This window comes from Sinocyclocheilus grahami, unplaced genomic scaffold, assembly GCF_001515645.1.
Source record: "Sinocyclocheilus grahami isolate Dianchi unplaced genomic scaffold, SAMN03320097.WGS_v1.1 scaffold1729.1, whole genome shotgun sequence".
NCBI lineage: Eukaryota > Metazoa > Chordata > Actinopteri > Cypriniformes > Cyprinidae > Sinocyclocheilus > Sinocyclocheilus grahami.
Genome location: NW_015506908.1, coordinates 34,229 through 51,341, shown reverse-complemented (window position 1 = coordinate 51,341; position 17,113 = coordinate 34,229). Strand labels below are relative to the sequence as shown.

The window sequence follows — 17,113 nt, the reverse complement described above, 5'->3', positions numbered from 1 at the left end:
GAAAACCAAACAAAGTTAAGTCTGACACAGAGAAAGGGACTGATGGCTGGCCAGCCGGGGTTCGTCTTTATTTAAATTTATGTGTGTGTACTTCTAACATGTTTGGTTGGTAAAATAAATGTTGTAAATTCAAATCGGAGCGTCTTCCGTGTCTGGAATGGATGTATTCTTGAGTCTATAAGGTAACAATAATATAATAAGATAATCTTGTTTGAAATGGGTTTGGCTAAAAGAAAATTTTGGTTTCGTCTATACTACTAGGTACTTCTACTATATTGACTGGGTTAAATAGAATTGCATTTCTAAAAAGAGACTAAAATACAATTTTCATCGACTAAAACTAGACTAAAATAGTAATGGATAATTCTGACTAAAATAAGACTAAAATGCTCAGACTTTTAGTTGACTAAAACTTGACTAGACTAAAAAGAGTATGAACGTGACTAAAACTAATAAAAACTAAAATGACAGCTTCACGCAAAGACTAGACCAAAACTAAAATTAAAACAGGCCGCCAAAAACAACACTAACATGGACCTTATTTAACTGATAAACCACTATTTAAAAAACCCGTAGCCTGAAATTGCAATTTTTTTCCCGGGTTTTATAGGATTACAATCTGAACTATTAAGTCAATTTCTGAAGCTGTTTTCCTCTTGGAATCTTGGTCTTTATAGGTACATTTGGCAGAGCAAAATATAACAAAAATCTGACTAGACTAGAAATAAAACAGGAGATCAATCCTGTTGTGTTGCTTACAATTTTATTGCTGGTATATTTTGCCATAGATTAAATGTCAGAACAATATCGGAATTAGATATTTGCCTTCCTCAAATTGGCTTCTTTGTATTTATATGAATAACATCATTCTGCACATTGTATGATCAGCTGAAGTTTGTTATGATGATTTATGGGTCACCATACTTGGCCACACGTCACATCACTTTTCAGCACATCAAAAAACAGGGTTTTGTGACTATGATTGTGTAAGTTGGAAAAAACAACAACATGTAAATATACATTCTGCCATGCAACTGTGACTTGTCTTTTTAAGACTGTACACTTAGAGACAATTTTCTTTTTTTAAGATAAAAAACCGTACTGTTGTGTAAAGACCAAAATCATATCTGAATGTTATTGTAAATCTTTTGTGACACACTTGAAAATCACTCAGCACTGCCTAAAAAGGAACCTGAATTGAATAATAAATGAATACTTTGGCCTCAAAGACCTCCATTTGTACACAACAGGACATCTCACCAGCTCCTCACTGACTTGTTTACAGCTCTTAAACAGTATAGCCAGATCTGCTGAAGGGAATTTAAAATCTGTGAGGAAATTACTTCTTGGAAATTCATTGCTGCCATAGAAACAGAACAGTTTAGTTTATGATGCAGATTGACTGCAGACTCTGACAAATAAGCACCAAATATATGCACAGTGTAAACCAAGAATTCAAATGTTATATATATAAAAAAAAAAATTTCAAGAGATTTTTATGATGACAGTTTTCATAGTATAAAAAGGACTCCCAGTTCTATTACCAAGGCCCTGCCATTCATTTCTGTATAAGTTTGTGATTTTCGAATGTTCATGCACATGCACAGCCCACATAAAACCCACAGTCTGTGTCCAACCTCATGTGGGCTGCTCTTTTTGAACATGATAGAAGAGTGCAAAGCCAGCACATTTCCTTGGTTCTCCCCGGCATAGAACTGCATGGCTGGGCCAAGTCTCAGTTTGACCCTTATCATGTCTGAGACTGACCGCTGAGTGGCGGATTAGTGGGCCGGCCTGCACCTGCGTGGGTGTACACCATACCCTCCACTGAAGCTGCTGTCAAACCGTGCAGCCAGACACCGTCATGGAAAGAAGGGACATAACAGACCCAACCACCCATCACAAGCATGCTGGGAAGGGCAGGGGAGGAGGGCAGAATGTACCTCTGCTTAGCCTTAGAAGCCTTTAATGTCTCTCTTCCATCACTGCTGCTCCTGGCTTAGTGTGTTGCCTTTGGAAATGTTGACTGGTTCAGAGGAAGAAGATATTATGGGAGGTGATCATGGAGCTTTTTGAGATGGTTTAAGGGTCATTTAGCTCATTGTTTATTATTTTATGTTGCCACAGCTTTTTAAATTACTTGGATTATTATTGTATGCTGAATGACACATCAAAGCTATATTATTGTAGTATGTATTAATATTTTAAATATTATTTAAAATATTAATAAATATATACATTTTATATTTTCAGTTTTAATTTTAGTTTTAGTATTTTAATGTAGTTTAACCATTTTTGTATTATTTTTATATTTAATTTAGCATTTATTTTATTTAGCTTTATTTTTTTATTGTTTTATTCTTTAATTTTTATTTCCATTTTAATTGTAGTACTTTTAATAGTTCTCCAGTTGCAAAAGCAACATTTCTAATTTTCATTTACGTTTCATTAAATGTTAAGTTGAATTTTTAAGTTCAAATTTAAGATCAAGTTTTTCTTCTAATATTATTAAAATTTTCTTTATTATTATTTCAGCTTTACTATAATTAATGAAAGCTTAATTTATTAATGTTACCGTTTTATAGTTAATAGTAACAACACTACATTGAGTAGGGTATTCGTTCATTCCTTTTTATTAATTTATTTAAATTTATGTTTTGTTTTGATCTCTCCCCTGCGCTTCCGCGTTCGTCACTTCTGAGTTAAACGCCAACGTCCTATGTCATCCTTCCGGAGCTGCTTCCGTGTACAACAGTGAGAGCAAGCTAGATTAAATTGATTATTACTTTTTCAATATTTTTTTCTTACAAAAATGCATCGATTCGTTACAGGAGGCCTTTGTTCACCCCTCGCAGACATGTGAGGCACCTTTTAATATGGATGGATGCGCTTTATTTCACTTCTTTTGGACTGATGAACTTTATACAGCTTATACAGCTTGGAAGATCAAAGTCAATTTTTTTATATAACTCCGACTGGATTCGTCTGAAAGAAGAAAGTCATATACACCTAGGATGCCTTGAGGGTGAGTAATTCATGGGCTAATTTAAATTTTTGGGTGAACTAACCCTTTAATTTACCCTTCATGTTTAAAAAAGTTTGCTCTTAAAGTAAAAGTTCACCCAAAAATGAAAATTTGCTGAAAATTACTCCCCATCAGGCCATCCAAAATCTTTCTTCTTTAGAACAGATTTGGAGAAATTTAGCATTACATCACTTGCTCACTAATGGATCCTCTGCAGTGAATGGGTGCCATCAGAATGAGTGTTTAAACAGCTGATAAAAAACATCACAATCAAAAATATTTTGAATTATATTTTATTTTTAGATTTTCAGTTTTGATTTTAAATTTAGTTTATTTATTTTTAGTAAATTTCATATGCTTTTGTCATTTTATTATTATTATTATTACTACATTAAATTGTTTTTATTTTTACTTTTAGCTCGGTTCAGTTCACTTAAGCTAGTTGCCAAGACAGCATTTCTAATTTTCATTTAATTTAAATTTCTGATCTAATATTTCTATTTTATTTTATTTCCGCTTTATTTGGGAAAAAAATTGTTTTCGTTCCAGTTCTGTTTCTGTTTCTGTTTAGTCCTTTCTGTCTCTGAGAATGTTTAGCAGATCTGTTGGCCAATCACAAACACCATTTCAGTGGAAAACAGCTAGCAGCGTGTAGCTAGTTCAGCCCTAATGTTCCCTCTGGTTTCACTTCTTCGGTGTCTTTATCTAAACATGTTGCTCTGAGCTACTTCTTGGTAATGTTATCTGTTTTTCCTCTTTGATTCCTTTTTCTCTATTCCTAATCATATATTTACTTTCCATGTCTCCAGGAGAGTCTGACTTTCTTTTTTGAAATATTATTGGTAAAGTGTTCCAGCACAAGTCATATACACACATTTTGAGCTTTTAAGATCAACTGAGGCATCCAAGCTTATGTGTGGCTTGTCGTTCTCTCTGAACTGCTAGCAGGGCTGAAGTTGAATTCCAATCACCTTTTTTCGCTGATAAATATTAATGAATTAATTCTCAGGAAACATTTTTATATTTAGCTGCTAAAGCTGATTTAGCCTCAGTGAAACAGAGCAGACAGGTTCCTGCAGAAAGAGGCTTATTCAAATGAAAAAGCTAAGTTGACAACACTGAGCTGGTATTCACTGATGAGACATTGCAAAGATGAAAAGAAAGAAATCCGACAGAGGCACAGAGGATATGAGAGCATATTTAAGGGTGCCTAGAGTACTAAACATCAGACCTTCAAGCATTGACCATCTGATTTAACATAAAAACCCTATGCATGTTGCTTAGGTTAAGAAAACCCTTAGTGATGATTTCAAAATAGGGTTTTCTCAGTTTAAGGGCTTCATTGCGACCAGCCCATGATCTTTAACCGCCCCACAACCACCAGCACATTGGTGAAGGTCATTTTCTACTTGCTAGTCAGTAGCAGCTGTCAGAAATTAAAGGCAGCTTGGAGTTAGCACAGTGCGCTAGTCCTTGTATATTTAATCCATGTCCATGAACAAGTGTGACAATAAGCCTTCTATATGGACTAAAATCCTCTTAGGCAAACTTTGTGGGTAAACTTGCCTGATGTAAATTCTAAACCCCATTAGCTTTGAGGAACTAGTTGGCTGCATTGAGATTAATGGCAGGGCGACTACTTGATTTAATAGGGTTATTTCACTGCTTCCGGCTAAGAATAAACAACAAACTTAATGCAAGACATTACTCACTTTCTCCACTGACTGATAGAAGTTTCTGAGTTCACTTATGATGAGGTTTGTTGATGCTCCGTTGTCTCATTTTTTGCTGTACGTTCCACTTTTTGTTGCATGTGTGTGTTTTTTTTTTTTAAATAAGCCAGAGCTGAGTGAAATATGACAGTGATTTTCTAGAAAAAAAAAGCAATTTGATAGAGCCTGTTATTTAAAGTGCATTTAAAATGTTTTATATCGATTTCTCTGTCATGAGTGGAAAAAGGAGTAAGAAAAGAGAAAGAAAAGGTTTAACAAACTATGTTTCCTACCAGCAAAAAAATGCTCTTTTCTCTGCAATGAAGTGATTTTGTGAAATTAGGGGATATGGATTTGCAGCCGCTATTAAGGATAAATGCTGAGTGAGAAATGTTATGTGCAATTTTCCATTAAAGGGTGAAAAATGAAAATCCTTATTTATCTATTTTTTAGTCCTGTCAGCTCGCTCTGAACTTTACTCATGGGGATTACCGACAAACTCTGCGGGTGAGAGACAGGCGCTGAAGTTCCCATGTGAGAAACAGATGTGCAGCGGAGTTATTATAAGTTTTCAGAGTCCCAAACCTAAATGTTAGTAGCTTATAGAAGGAAACCGAGAGATAGAGAGAACACCTCTCTGAAATGGAGGATGACAGAAATCACACTTGTCTTCTTTTTTTGGGGGGATATGCTTCTACAGGCGTCACAATGAGATAGCCCCCTCCCAGCGTCAGCTGCTAGCTAGTGTCTCCAGGAAGAGCTGAGATTACCTAAAGCTGATTGGTCAACTTAATGTGCTATAGACACCACCATTAAAAAGACTGAGGACTTAAAAGTGTCATTATAGTCGAAAGATCAATGCAAAGTCGTCGAATCCATGAGGACCACAGGGAAAGATTAGGGGAAAAAAAGATGTTTACAGTCAGTCCCTGTAACATGCAAATATTTAGATATGTATGTAACATGCACGATAACATAAATTACATTGCACCATGAAATATATTGTTAGAAGGAAAGCACAAAACAGAATATATGTACACTGCCGGGGGGACAGTTTGGAATCCCATTAATTATTCTTTAAATAAAATCAGATTTGTGTCGTTTCTGATATGAACATCTTTTACTTTTTACTTCTTTTCCAAGTCTACATTTCCACTTCAAAATTTAACAAATGAATGAATGAATAAATAAATAAAATTCTCTGATGGTATCAATCTGTCAAATAATGATGTTGATGATGTTAAATCCATTGTCAAAAGGCAAACTAAAGGTAGGGTGGTGAGACATCTTGCCCCATCTACAGCACCTAGCATGACTCACACTCGGTGTGGGGGGGGGGCTTTTTTCAACAGGGCAAATGGGCAGTTTGACAGGAAGATGTTTGAATGGCTCTCAGATAGCTTTTCTATTCACTGTTGGAGGTGTAAAAGCTTATGCACTTAGTGAGTAGACTCCATTCTGGTGTGTCCAAAGACGTTTTTACCTTTTATTCGGGCAGCTGGACTAGAATGTGAAGTTTCAAACAGCTCTCTGCCTTCAACTCATACAGAGCACTCGCTCTGCGTCTGTGGAGGTGCGGAGGTACCATTTAATTCCCTCTCTGACAATCAATACTTTGGCTGTGAAGAGTGCTTGGCTTTGATTGATATGAGCTATCGGGAGAGGGCGTCAGGATGTGGACTGGAAATGGGGCGAGACGGATGCTTTTGGAGTGCAGGGGCCCATCTGTCCACATTGATTTGCCCCGAATAGCAACTAGTAAATCTTAGAACTTTTGGATTGGGAAAAATACAGCTAAAAAACCCTTTTCATCCTGGTCTGGAGTTAAATCTGTCATATGAAGCTTTTGACGTACCCAACAGCATCTCGCAGTTGTGCATGTTCTGATACATTAAACTGTCATGCTCACACAGATAGTGCATTTGAGAATGGCATGCAACATTTCCTGGTATCCTTCCCCATCTTCTTTCCATTTATTCCATGCCCTGTTTCTACTGCTCTCGTACACTCTAAAAAATGCTGGGTTGTTTCAACCCAACTTTGGGTCAAATATGGACTAACCCAACCGTTGGGTTAAATTTTTACATACAATTTTTAACCCAAAAGTTGGGTTAGTCCATATTTGACCCAAAGTTGGGTTGAAACAACCCAGCATTTTTTAGAGTGTATATTGTAAATTTTCCAAAGTATACACTTTAATCTTCTCTCGAACATCTACATGAGGTGCATCTTGGGATGCTTGTTGAAAACTTTACCTTTACCTCTCAAAGTTAGTTTTAAGTTAGTTTGTTTTAGATAATGAGAAAAAAGAAATCGTCCAATGATGTGTCCAGACATATGACTGTTAGTGTAAATAAATAAGGAAATGGTAGCAGAGTAGCATGCAACAGAGGAAATTCTCTTTTTCGGTAACACTTTAGAATAATGGTCCGTTGTTAACAAGTAACTATGCAGGAAGTAATAGGTAGTACTACATTAACACTTAACTTAATACTATTAACTAATAGAGAAGCAAGATTAACTAAGCAGTAAGTAGTAGCAAATTTAGGACAAAGGTAGTTACTTATTAGATATTCGATATTTACAAAAAAAAATATATCCTCATTGAGAACTACTTGCGAACTATGACCAATTAATAAAGAATAACCAATTAATTACTAATCACAACAGTAACGTCTTAAAAGTGAACAATTGGGTTCTTTGTGGAAACTAATTTATGAATATGATATCCCCCAAATAAGTGAAATTGTGACTACTACTCTTACCAAAGGATGGATGTTCTCGGTTTATTTCAAACAAAAACATACAATAATAATACAAATATTTAATTAAAAAATGTTAATAATTAGGAAGTGATTGAATTAGTTCACAATTATGAGCTCTAGTTTGTGTCAGTTCAGTATGTCTCCGACTCCAAAGTGGCAGTAGGCTGGGGAGGACTTTTCTTGAATACAAATAATGATGTTCTCTTGACAAAAACAGTACACATCCTTAATCATGGCATCGACTGAATTTATATTGTGTTCAGCACAAAACCGCATATTCCAGATTACAGTGTCTGGTAAAATGTCACTAGTGCCTCACACAAATGTATGTGTCAGATATAAAATATGTTAAATAACTTATTAAATTACTTAGTAATTACTGAGTGGTTAAGGTGTTTTTCACTTTAAAATAATGGTCCAGATCACTAGTAGTTCCTGCAGGCTGACAAGGTAACGCTTGAGTAATTAGTGAGAGGCTAATGTATTTTTCACTTTAAAGCTAAAGTGCTACTAAGGAACTACTAGTGATGGTGAGTGAATTTTCAGCAGTTTTTAATTTTTGGTTGAACTATACTTTTAATTATTTTATATACTTTTATCTAATTTATTTCAAAATATATTTCAAGATTATTTAAGTACATACACAACATTTATAATGTATAAAATTTTCAGTCAAATTACCTCAGATTCAGTCTTTACTCATTGCACGCAATGACCTTGTGAATTAGGACAGTTTTGCAGTGCATAGCAACAGACGGGCCCTTTTACCCCAGGAGCTTTGGCCCAGTTGCACCCTTGTCTTCAGCTATTGCTCTGGTTTGCCACTTTATGTGCTTATGTCGAGGAGATTCCTCATCGTCTCATAAGCCTGCGAGTTGTTTTGGAGGCTCTCTAGCTCCCCTCTCATGTCATTTCCACTCAGAGCATGATGCTGGTAAAATGGCTATAGTGGCACAGTTGGCATGCAGGAAGAGTGAGACTTGTGAGCTCGGTGGCTGGGGGAGATCCTCCCCGCGGTGGCTGTGAAGCAGCCTTTGATGTGGACGAAGCCAGCAGAGCAAGCTTCTTGGCCAGAGAGACAGCCTGGGTGGAAGTTGCCCTCTGATCTCTGTCATTTCAAAGCAGGTGTTCCTTCTTTCTCAGTTCCCCATCCTTTCATCCTTTTACTCCCTTTACCATTCCCCTCACTTACTGCCTGCTCTCTCTCATCGTCTCAGCCAAGATTCCCACACAGTGGCGACAATGACTTCAGAACTGATGGACGTTTCTGAGACCTTTTTGTCAGACGTTCACATAATGCTCATCTGTCATTTCTCTCTCTGCCTCTCCCACTCATTATTTTTTCCAGATTCTCTCTCTCTCTCTCACACACACACACACACACACACACACACACACACACACACACACACACACACACACACACACACACACACACACACACGCACACATTAAAACCTCCTCCTCTTCTTTTTGTCAGAATCATCATTTGACATTTATTTTGTTGTTGTTCTTGATATTACGGGAATTCATAGGAGACGTTTAGTCACATGTATCTGCATGTTTTTGAAACAATATTGCAAATCACAGTGTGGCAATAACAATTATGAAAACACAAACATTTATGTGGCATTAAAATAGTGTGTATTGTAAAGGGAATTAGACTGTCTAGAAATGTATCTCATGGTGAAATCTCACAGATGTCACCTTAAAATGAACTTACAGGTATAGTTCACCCAAAACAGATCTGTTATAAAAATCTGAAAGACATATTTTTATGCCTATAATAGAAACAGAACAAACAGACAAAAAGCACACTGAAATTCCCATTTAATAGTTGTGCATGCAAGAACTTATTCACTACCATTTAAAGTTCTGGGGTCAGGAAGAATTTTAATTTAATTTAATTAAAAAAAGAAAAAAAAGAAAATGAAATCAGTTTCCACAAAAATATTTAGCAGCACAACATGATAATAATAAATAAATGTTACTTGATCTTGTTGATGTGTCACTGAAGACTGGAGTAATGGCTGCTAAAAAATCAGCTTTTCCACCATTGGAATTAATTACATTTTAAAATAAATTAAAATATAAAATAGATATTTAAAATTGTAATAATATTTCACAATATTATTTTACTGTACTTTTGCAGCAATAATGCAGCCTTGGTGAGCATAAAAGGCTTTTCAAATGAATTGTGTTATTTATTTTTGCTTTCATTCAAGTATGCAGACGTGTTCTATAGAATTTCTGTCTGCAATTCACATTTTTGTTGCATCCCACTTATAGTAAATACTGTATGCCTCTTTTTTCCCTTTTATTGGCCTTGTTTTGTTAATCTCCTCTTGTGACGATCCTTATACATTTTCCATTGTTCTGTCGTTATCTGCATTTTATTTGTGTGTGTGCGTGGACGAAAAGCCACTCCACATGGGTGGGGAGGTTAAAGCAGGTAAAGAAGCACATCAAAAGCTGCAGTGTCCTTCACTCTTACTTTACTGGAGTGTTCTGAGTCCTCCATGTGTCAGCGCTGGCCTCAGATCAGCCCTGCAGACCCAGACGGGCAGAGACAGGTCATTTGAGATCAAACTTACTGTTCAGACTCTGCTGACGTGAACAGGAATCCTTAGGCACAGTGGGTGAAATGAGTCTGAGGGAAAAGAAAGACGGAGAGGAAGGTGGGTGACATGGAACACTTTAAAAGATGTGGGGTGTAAATCCAGGTAATTCTGCAGACAGTGGGAAGTACTTAGAGACATTTTTTAAGTAGAGCGACTGGCTGGTCTTGTACCAAGTTACATTCATTCATTCATTCATTTTGGTCAGTTGTTTACAGAAACGTTCACATTCTATTGCACAGATGGACTGCAATTGCTGATGATAACAAGTGACACATTTAAGGAATATCACACAAGCAAGAGTGCCTGTTGTATTAAATATCAGCTGGAACATTTATTTTCTAAAGTAAATAAAAAATGTTTGTTTCGTATCCCATTTTTTAAAAAGCATTAAACTCCATTTATGCTTTACACAATTTCCCAAACGATTAAGAAATGTTTTTTATATATATATACAGTGGGGGAAAAAAGTATTTAGTCAGCCACCAATTGTGCAAGTTCTCCCACTTAAAGTGGGATGTGTTGACAATCCGTTCAATCTGTACTTCACACAGTGCGTGTGACGTGTGAGGGCCCGCACTCTTCAGAGACAATCACAGAATATGACAGAGCTCGTGTTTTAAAGCCACGCTGGAATGAATAATTCACTGAAAACGCAAAGTGAGTCTTTGTTCTCTCTGCAATCTCTGATGTAATCAGCCTGGTTTACTTTATATTAGCGCTGTTTTGGACGGATTGTTTGAATGCATTCACTTACTGGATCATTGGACTGAAAACTTTCCTGGAGTTTAGCAGCTTAAAATTATCTAATCGCAAGCAGAGTAGCAAAATTGGGTTAAAGGGTTAGAATAGAAATGATGCTTCAGTAATTTTGCGTCAATTGCTTAAAATTATTTTAACGCATTAAGGATTGTAAAATTAATCGCATGCGTAAACGATGACAGCCCTAATATATATAAATGTATATATATATATATATATATATACACACACTAGCCAAAATGTTTGGAATAATTATGTTTTTTGTTTTTTTTGTAAGAAGTCTCTTATGCTCAGAAAGGCTGTGTAGCGAATCAGCTCATGGGGAAATATGAATAATTAACCATAACTAGTTATAATTAACTATTCATATTTTAGATCCACTGTAGATATTTAGCTGACCACTCAGGGTCAACTGTCTTGTCAATTCTAAGACGTTAATTTCCTGGTTAAGGGAAATAACTTTCTTACTGTACAATTCTATAAGCTTGTAACGTAAATCTGCATGATTATTGACTCCGGTTATGAGCAAACAATGAACACGTCAAGTGTGATACAAGTAAGGTTTTATTAACTACATAAACACTTAAACTAGTCCAACATACTACATAAACACATAAACTGGTCTAACATACACATACACACACACACACACACAAACAGTTGGTATAGGAAAGGGTTAAAGTTTAACTCAGCATAGAAAGAGGCATAAAGTCGGAATACTAACCCACATCTAGTGACAGGGAATAATGCCTCCCTAACTCTCATTTACTTAAAGGTTTCTTGTTTGCGCTCTGAATAAGGATAATTTCAGATGAAAGTGATGAGCTATGGCCTTTTATGGATTGCCTAGTTGGGTGATTAATGAACCACTTCAGTTAAAAAATTAGGCTTGCACTAAAAACTTTACCTGTCTGACCACAAATCCTAATTTACATTACCCACACCTCAGGAATTTTTTTATAATAAAATGTACAGTTTGCTTTGAAACCAGTTAATGTTTTAACTGGCTAGAAAGATGTTGCCGGGGAAGAAGCAGTTTGCCAGTGTGTCCACCAATTTCATGTGTGTGTGTGTGTATATATATATATATATATATACATAATATTTTAGATGTCTTTTATTTCGGATGTGATTAATCGTTTGACAGTACTAATATATATATATATATATATATATATATATATATGAAAATGTTCTTGTATCTTGTTGTGCTTGAGTCAGATATCAGAATTATGTCCTTCATAATGGTGTTGACATGCTTTGTGACATTTGACCTTTTTCTGTTATTCTTTCAGAAATTGCTGTTTCCACTCTGCTGTGATCTCTCCTCAACTTCCCAGCAAAATGAGAGTCTATATGTAGAGGTTCACCTCTCTTCTAATCTAATCTATACTTCTGTCGGATTGTGTGTTTTACTGTGTATGCATGTATGGAAATGTGTGTGTGTGTGTGTGTGTGTGTGTGTGTGTGACTGTTCGTTAAAAGAGTCTATTTTTAATCAGTGCTTTGTACTGTAATGTGCAATTAATTGCTCCTTACCTCTTCAAAGTGGACTCGAATCAAAATCCAAATAGACTAAATGTTGCTGTAGGGCGTTTATGCCAACGTTAAAATATCCTTTCCATTTATTGCTGATTCTTGAGTACTGAGACAGAATTGGCTGTGGTTTTGCTTGCCTGTAATTAAATTTGGATTTTTATTTTTTTTTAAGTTTAATTAAGATAGTTTCAAACTGATTATTTCTTATAATTTGTATGACAGAGTTAGCATATCAAGGTTATGATGAAAATATAAATACAAATATAACCACAATAAATTAAATGGAACATTTGTGTGAAGATCATTTGATTAATTTCCAAGTCGATTTTCTGTGTTTTGTCCCATGTCTCAAGAATCAGTCTTATGCTAGTTCTCATATCAGCTCATATTGATCTTTTGCTGCTCACAATACATGTGTATATTTATTTTTCTAGGGCGCAAATATATAAATTGTGTCAAAAGTGTAACATTATTTTTAGGAACATTATTTTTAGGAACATTCTTTATAAGGCAATTATTTGTTATAAAGAAACATAACTGGTACATTTCTCTTTAAATATTGTAACCTGCTGTCTGTGTTTACCAAAAACTGGTATTATAAACTGACATTTGAATGCAGCACTTAACCTACCATTATAGAATACCTGTTGAGAGAGAAAACGATGTTATTGTTATTATTTGCATAACCATTTTTTTTATGAAATATTATTTCAAAGGTTCAGTAGTCTTGTATTGCACTGCTCTTAATATTCATTATTTAAGTTGATTTTTAATTGTTTATTTGCTGGCTTTTATTAAACGGTAGAATGTAAAAACTCAATTTCTTTTGCAGTCCTGTTCGCGCACACACTCAAAGCTCATAAAACCTCAGCAGATTGTGATGGAAAGAGAACTGACATACAAATAATAGGTTTGTACTGGCTCAGTCATTCACCTGTTTATCAATATGAGACAGGAACTTCATGGGACACTATTCATTCAGAGACAGCAACAAGCTCACTACGTTTTCCCCTCAGAGTGATTATTTTAACTATTGGATGATCTGAGAAAGTCGACACAGAATTTAAATGGGGTATAGTTAACGCTTTTTCTGTCATAGCAGTTTCGGCTGATACATCACTGATTGCTGCTACAGAATGTTAAAGCTTAACTATGTGTTTATGGATTGCTTTGGAAGCTAGTTAAAGGAATGTGTTGTTAAATGTAAAGTAGATAAGTAGGACTGCTTTCATTTAAGCATTCAGTTCCTCTTTTATATAATACATATATTAATTAATTGTGATGGAACCAGGTAATATACTGATTTGGTGCTCAAGATACTTTTTCTTTAATTATCAATGTTGAAAATATTTGTGGTGCCTAATTTTTTGGAAACCAGATCTTTTTACAGTATTCTTTGATGAATAGAAAGTTCAAAAGAACAGCATTTATTTAAAATGGAATAATTTGTGTAACATTATAAATGCCTTTGCTTGTGACTTGATCAATTTAATGTGTCCCTGCCGAATAAAGGTATTAATTTAAATAAATCAATCAATCTTATGTTTGAACAGTTGTGTATGTGCATCAACATTTTAAAAAAATTAGAAGACATTTTGTGATATTAAATGTTTGTTCAATGTTTTGTAGCATATTCCCATATTTATCTTCTCCATAAGAAGACTAAATCTAATGTTGTCCCTCAAAAATCCCCTTCGACAAGCTAGAAGAAATATAGATGCTAACATGCTTAATATTCTTCCTAAATCCATCTCTGTTTGGTTGCTAAAATGTTGGCTAACTGGCAGCAATAGTACATATAGCTTCTCTTGGCTGTCCCATTTGCAACTCGTGTTAGCAAGGGTTAAATCTCTTGAGTTATTGCTCCTCTAGGCCTCATGAATCAGTGAGCTCTCTATAGTGAGAATTAAAGTCTTTCTAATGGGCCGAGCTACTGCAACATTATGCCGTTTGCAATCACAATAGCTACCAAGGCTTGATTAAATTTTGCAAAACAAGTCATTGGAGGAAAAACAAATATTATAACTTAATCCGCCACAGGCAATTTGCTAACTTGCTAAAAAAAAAAAAAATCTTAAAATAGTATTAGATGATTCTAGCCAATCTAGCTGGTCTCGCAGACTAATATAACAGAGCAGGATCCCACTGAATACATAAACATGATTACGCATTCTTTTTTATCTTTCCAAAGTGTGCATTTAATAGCTACAGCTGCATAAAAGGACATTTAGTAAACATGTCAATGGGGAACATTTGTCACAGCCCTGCATTTCCATCAAAGCTTCCATCATGACAGCAGTCACTTACACAAACATAAATGCAGACAGCGTGGTCAATAACGCAATGTTGTTTCCACTGCTTAGGCAATGGACAAATTTGCTCTTGACAGATACAGGATGGAATCAGAAAGAGAATGGAGGTGTGTTTATTATCGATGATTTATAAAATGCCTCTAGCTGGCATTGATTGCACAAAAGAACTGTCCGCTTGCAGTCGGAGAGAGTGTTTACGCATCGGGTGGTGCAGTTTGGCATCAAGCCTTTGACAGGTTGCCTCTTATCACTGACATATGGATAAATGTCTTCCACCATTTCATAACTTCTCGCTGTCCAGCCTGCTCACTCACCGCTGCTTTTTAATGTAGCAGCAAAATGTCAGGAATCCCAATCCATAAGCACAAATATATATAGGTGGCGTGCAGATTGTTTTGGAGTGCATATGTGGTCATTTATGTTGTAGATGTGTCATTGATTGTTTTTTGCATGTCTAATAATGTTCAGGCTTAAATTAGAGGCAACTAGCTAGTCATATTTTGAAGTTTGGGGCAGTCGTAATTGCTTCAGGATGTAGACTTGATGTTTTTGCACATAAAAAGATGCCCGTTTTCATTGAGTCACCATTAAAAGGCGCTGAAAATACAGTGCCACATCAAACGTCCACATATTTTGGTCATTGATATGTAGATGTGGAGGACAAATGCAGTCTGCCAGTTATCTGAAATCGTACACGGCCATCCGAAAGGGACACACCTGAGAACTTTGCACATTTGAGAATCTTTTCATAGACAAGTTGAAGAAACTGCAAAAATATTATTTGATAACTCAAATAAAAGAAAATAGGTTTCTCTGGGAAGAGGTATTTTCATATCTTGAGGATGTCCGCAGAAAGCAAGGATTATGCAGTTGGACAACTAGAAATTAATAATTAATAGTTAGGAGTGTATTATTATGTTAACATGGGATGACATCTTTGGCATCACACTAAAATATCTGTCAAAATTAAATGCAATCTGTCATTTCAGTCTTTTTATTTATTTGTTTATTTATGATTTTTATGAAATAGGGTAACCTACCTCTGGTGAGTAGTATGAATATAATTCTAATTGTAGGCTATTTGTGACGTAAATACCAGTTCACAAGCTTTAGAATGTTTCTGCCTTAAATAACATAAATAAATAGATGTTGTATTTACTGTGAATACATTAATATTTTGTCAAATATTTTTTTTGATATTATTTACACACAATTATATAATTTAAAACTGTTGTGAATATGTTTCTTGAATTGGTTGCCATATGAACAACTAGACTGTAAACAGACTGATGAAAGTCTCCTGAACCTAATAAGTTTGGTTCTTTTCGAATCGGACATAGCCGAAAAATGACTGCCAGTTCAGGGAGGACATGTTTGTTGACTGACTCACTCTAGTCTCACGAATCCATGGCAGCTTTCATTGGCCAAAGCCCGCCCATGAGGCCGTTTGACCGACATGTCAAACAACCAATCACAGTTCGTTTTGTTTCAGCATCACGTTTCGGGGTGTGGGAATGTCGCCACACCCGCCACACGTGTGTAAAACTCTCGGACGTATTTTAAAGATTATGTGCCGCTAACTTTACATATTTCACATACTTTTGAAAATCCAGTGTTTAGTTGATCCTGATAAGCGCTCGTTGTCACAGTTGTAAACATGACGGCTTTCTTCTTTCATGAGGGGGTTTGCCGTTACAGCATCTTGGTTTCCAGGCGGAACGTTATAAGAAAAGAAAAAAAGACTTTATTCAACAATTCGTCTCCTCCGCATCACCTTGGTGCCATTTTGGAGAATATACGCTGGACGTAAATGTTCGTGTGCTGTTCTGTGTCAGCTGCATCACGCCGTATCTGTTTCCTACATTGTTGTGATTTGATCTGAACGGAATCAGCGTATCCGTGTGATGCAGACACACGTCTCCCGGAAATCCTGTATGATTCAACCAATCCGATGACGACTTCGAAACTCCTGAAGTGTTTCCACTTTTGTGTGCCATATGCATCAGACATTTAGCCAATGTTCCGTGGGCGTGACGTTTGAGCCTGAGACTAGATTCACTCTAAATCAAACCATTAAAGGGATAGTTCACCCAAAAATGAAAATTCTGTCATTAATTACTCACCCTCATGTTGTTTCAAACCCGTAAGACCTTCGTTCATGTTCGGAACACAAATTAAGATATATTTGATGGAATCTGAGGGCTGTCTGACCTTGCATAGACAGCAATACAACTGAAATGTTCCCAAGTCCAGAAACGTAGCAAGGAGATCGGTAAAATAATCCATGTGACATTAGTGGTTCAGCCGCAATTATACGAAGCTACGAGAATACTTTTTTGTGCACAAAAAAAAAAAAAACTTTATTTAACAATTCCTCTCC

At 35.8% G+C, this 17,113-nt stretch overlaps 1 protein-coding gene across 1 annotated transcript in view; it reads left to right on the top strand.

The window, feature by feature from the left end:
• LOC107572285 (t-SNARE domain-containing protein 1-like) overlaps positions 1–12,439 on the top strand; it is a 137,019-nt gene extending 124,580 nt beyond the window's left edge. Inside the window, exon 12 of the mRNA XM_016258705.1 lies at positions 12,178–12,439. The gene's annotated coding sequence lies outside the window, so the exon portion shown is untranslated. The remainder of the gene's footprint in view (positions 1–12,177) is intronic.
• Positions 12,440–17,113: the final 4,674 nt, after the last annotated feature.